This window comes from Apodemus sylvaticus, chromosome 10 (genome assembly GCF_947179515.1).
Source record: "Apodemus sylvaticus chromosome 10, mApoSyl1.1, whole genome shotgun sequence".
Lineage (NCBI taxonomy): Eukaryota > Metazoa > Chordata > Mammalia > Rodentia > Muridae > Apodemus > Apodemus sylvaticus.
The window spans coordinates 69825348-69830467 of record NC_067481.1 but is presented as its reverse complement, the minus strand read 5'-3'; positions in this window follow the sequence as shown (position 1 = coordinate 69830467).

Below are 5120 nucleotides of genomic sequence, written 5' to 3'. Positions count from 1 at the left end.
CTCAGGTGCTGGCTCCTGGCTCCTGGGTGAAGTGCAGAGTGTGTGAATCAGAGGACAGTGGTAGCTGGAGAGGCTGGAGCTATAGGTGCCTCATCAGGCTCTTGAGGCACCTAGGAAAGCATCATAGATTCCCCCCAGGACATCTGTCAGGACTCACACAGACTTTCAGCCTCTCCCAGATCAGTCCTCGATGGTGTGGTCCACCGGGAACACTGACCAGGAGGAGGAGGGTATCATTAGACCGGAAGTTCTGGTGTCTAGCTGTGGGCTCAGGCTCAGGGTTTGTGGCCTCTGGCAAGGATCAAGCCAGCTACCTCACAATGGAGGCTACCCAGGATGCAGATGTCACCTGTACCAGGATCTGTAACTGGAGGTAAACAATGGCTTTGTGCCAGCTCAAATGCCAACCTCTCGGATCCTCTGTGCAGGAGGACTGTGTGGACCACCACTTAATTAGGAAGGGAGTAGAAGTACACCTTTAAAAAGCCATTTGTGGGATGGAGAGAGGACTTAGTTGATAAAGCACTTGCCTTACAAGCATGAGAACCTGAGTTCAATCCCCAGGGCCTATGTAAAAAGGCTGGGTGTGGTGGTGCAGGCTTGTGGTCCTAGGACTAAGGAGTGCAGACTAGCCAACTTTAGGGCTCACAAGCCAGCCCAGTCTGCATGGCAAGCTTCAGGCCAGTGAGAGCTCTTGTCTAAATCAACCAACCAACAACCAACCAACCAACCAAACATTAAAAAGTTGGCTGAGGGGCTGGAAAGATGGCTCAGTGGTTAAGAGCATGACTACTCTTCCAAATGTCCTGAGTTCAAATCCCAGCAAGCACATGGTGGCTCACAACCATCCATAATGAGAGCTGATTCCCTCTTCTGGTGTGTCTGAAGACAGCACTGTGTACCTACATATAATAAATAAATAAATAAATATTTAAAATAAATAAATAAGTAAATAAAATAATGAAAAAAAAGTTGGCTGAGGCATAGTAGCACATGTCTTTAATCCCAACACTCCATAGGCAGAGACAGGCAGATCTCTGTCAGTTTGAGACCAGTCTAGTCAACACTGAGTTCCAGGCTAGCCAGGACCACTAGTCTCAACAGCCACAATTCGCACCAGGATAGACTGAAATTCCTCTGCAACCATAAGCCAAAATAGCCTTTTCCTACCATAGACTACTGTCAGTTACTTTTTGTTTAGAAAAGAAAAAGGTAACCAATGAAATCACTCAGGAAGCTCCTGTCCTGGGGATGGAGAGCAGTGCTTTAAAGAAAGAAGGAGAGGGACTAGGTGAGTTCTGAACAGTTTTTTAATTAAATTATTCTTTTTTCTTTTTATTAAAAGATGTATTTATTATTTGGGGGACATGTCACTGTGTGTTTGAGGTCAGAGGACAATTTGTGGGAGTCAGTTCTCTTCTTTCAGCATGTGGGTCCTGCAGTTCAAACTCGGGTTGTTAAGACTTGACAGTGCCTTTACCTGGTGAGCCATCTTGTCACCCTTTATTTGATCTGTCTGTCTGTATGCCTGTCTGTCTGTGTTTTGCAGGATATTTGATCACACTGTGTACCCTGAGAGTGTATTATTTACTGAAAAAAACTTTTTCTAGTTGTGGTGTGGCTCAGCCCTTAGCATACACCTTTAATTCTTCTGGCTGAATACAGACATGCCCTTAGTACACATCTTTAATCCCAAACAATGAAGGTAAAGTTTGTTGAAGGAAGCACCCATCTTTGAAAGTGATGTCTAATTGAGTAGCAGACAAAGTGATGAGTCAGAGAAAGATTTAACAGAATAGTATATGCCCAACTCTCATGAGAATAGAGAGGAAAGGGACAACTATTTAAGGATCAGGGCAGAGAAAGAAGAGAGAGAGACAGAGACAGAGAGAGAGAGACAGAGACAGAGAGACACACAGAGAGAGAGCTTCTTTTTTAACTGGGACAGTTAAATGAGATAGATAGATATAGTGAGACAGAGAGATAACAAATTAGACATGGGTGAAGACAAAATGAGCCAGAGAATGAGAAGATGGAAGATGAGAACAGATTGGTAGAGTTAGTTTGAGGCCAGGCAGAACAGTTCAGGATAAACCAAGAGAAGCCAGACTGAATCAATTAGCATGGAACTTGTAGAGCAGTTTGAGTCAGAACAGCTGAGTTGAACCAAATGGCCAGATTTCAGAATGAAGAAAGATGAGTTTATTCAGCACTAAGTCTCAGAGGCTGAAAACTTTCCAGGCCTAGATAAGATTATATGGAGGCAGGCCAGGCAATGGTGGCACATGCCTTAAATCCCAGCACTTGGGAGTCAGAAGTAGGTGGATTTCTGAGTTCAAGGCCAACCTGGTCTACAGAGTGAGTTCCAGGACAGCCAGGGCTACACAGAGAAACCCTGTCTTGGAAAAACAAAAAACAAACAAACAAACAAACAACAACAATAACAAAGATTATATGGAGGCTAGAAGCTTCCTGGAATAGGCCTATGTTAGCAGATGGAGGCAGTAAGCCTCAGAGACAACAAACTCAGGAAAATACAAGTCACATTTTATGAGTGTGTGTGTGCACGCGCGTGCAAGCACAGTGGTGCAGAGGGAGAGGTTAGCCTTAGTTATTTTCTTGGTTGCTCCACATCTTGCTTTTAGAGACTGGGTCTCTTGTCTCTAACTCAACCCAGAATTCATCAGTTCAGTTTGGCTGGCTAGCAAGGTCCAGGAATCCTCCCGTCTCTACCTTCCAGTCTAGATTATAGGCATACCACCATGCCTTTATGTTTATGTGGGTGCTGGCATGTGAACTTAGGTCTTCATGGTTACTCAGTAGACGCTTTACCAACTGAGTCCTGTCCTCATCCCCTTTAGATGCTATATTATTACTGTTGTTCTTATGTTTTAAGATAGAGTCTCTAGTAGCCTTGCTGGCCTAGACCTCTCTTTTTATACTAGGCTGGTCTCACACTCACAGAAATTCACCTGAACCTCCCTCCTGAGTGCTGAGATCGCCTGGCTGGTGAGTTTGAAATGTCTCACAGCCTGAGAATGTGCTGATGGAATTCATATGTGGTGTAAAATAAATGGGGTAGTCAAGGAGCACTCTAATATTTGGGGGCTGAGGAAGAGGAAGAATGGGCAGGGCATGATCACAGTCTGGAAATGCCTTTCTTGATCTGTGCTACAACCGTATGGTCTGCATGCTCTGCTTATGATAACGCCTCTGTTGTCTTGAGCTATATCCTCGCTACGACAACCTAGAGGAGGCACTTGTCCCATGCAACCTTTAATCCTGCCATGAAAGGCAACCGTGAGCCTCTTTTACTCCTCACTGACAAAGGAAGTCTCTCTCTCTCTCTCTCTCTCTCTCTCTCTCTCTCTCTCTCTCACACACACACACACACACACACACACACACACACACACACACACACTTAGCTGAGAAGCTCCTGGCAGCTGATGGCTTCTGAGGAAGGAAGAGCCAGTTTTAAGGCTGTGACCTTAACCGCATGAACACGCTCCAGCGGACAGCCCCCCACCCAGGAGTGTATGCTTGGCTCAAATTGACCTCAGTGAGTAGTTAAAAATAAGAAAAAGAAGGAGGAGGAGGATGAAGAAAAAACTGGAGGGAGTGGAGCGTGAGAATACTTTTATAGTATTGACATAGGCTAAAGTCATCTGAGAAGGGGAAGCTTAGTTAAGAAAATGTCTCCAAAAGATTGGGTTGTAGGCAAGCCTGTAAGGCATTTTCTTGATTAGTAATTGATGAGGAGGGCCCAGCCCATTGTGGGTAGTGCTATCCCTGGGCTGGTGGTCCTGGATTTTTTTTAATTATATATTTTTATTTTCTATATTCTTTGTTTACATTCCAAATGATTTTCCCTTTCCCATAAACCTTCTTCTCTCCACTCATTCTCCAATCACCTCTCTCCCTTTTCTCTGCCCTGATACTCCCCTCCAATGCTGGATCAAGCCTTTCCAGGATCAGGACCCTCTCCTTACTTCTTCATGGGAGTCATTTGTTATACGATTTGTGCCTTGGATATTCAGAGCTTCTGGGCTAATTAATATCCACTTATCAGAGATTGCATTCCATGTGTATTCTTTTGTGATTTGGTTATCTCACTTAGGATGATATTTTCCAGATTCAACGATTTCCCTAAAAATTTTGTGAATTCATTGTTTTTAATAGCTGAGTAGTATTCCATTGTGTAAATACACCACATTTTCTGTATCCATTCCTCCATTGAGGGACATCTGGGTTCTTTCCAGTTTCTGGCTATTATAAATAAGGCTGCTATGAACATCATGGAGCATGTGTCTTTATTGCATGCCGGGGAATCCTTCGGGTATATGCCCAGGAGAGGTATAGCAGGGTCCTCTGGAAGTGTCATGTCCAGTTTTCTGAGGAACCGCCAGACTGATTTTCAAAGTGGTTGTACCATCTTACAGCCCCACCAGCAGTGGAGGAGTGTTCCTCTTTCTCCACATCCTCTGCAACACCTGCAGTCGCCTGAGTTTTTAACCTTAGCCATTCTGACCGGTGTGAGGTGAAATCTCAGGGTTGTTTTGATTTGCATTTCCCTAATGACTAATGATGTTGAGCATTTCTTAAGGTGCCTCTCGGCCATCTGAATTTCTTCAGGTGAAAATTCTTTGTTTAGATCTGTACCCCATTTTTTAATAGGGCTATTTGGTTCCCCGGAGTCTAACTTCTTGAGTTCTTTGTATATATTGGATATTAGCCCGGTCCTGGATTCTATAAGAAAGCAGGCCGAGCAAGCCGTGAGGAGCAAGTCAGTAAGCAGCACCGCTCCATGGCCTCTGCATCAGCTCCTGCCTCCGGGTTCCTGCCCTGTGTGAGTTCCTATCCTGACTTCTTCTGATGATCCACTATGATGTGGAAGTATAAGTCAAATAAACCCTTTCCTCTCCAGCTTGCTTTTTTGGTCATGGTTTCGTTGCAGCAATAGAAACCCTAACTAAGTCTTGGGGGAAGAGGAGAGTATGATCAAAATACATTGAATGCATGTATGAAGTTCTCAAGGAATTAATACAAAAATTATATTGAAAAAACAAAGAATAGTCTGGCAGTGTCATAAGGCAGTTCTGCTGCTTCTGTTTTGAGGA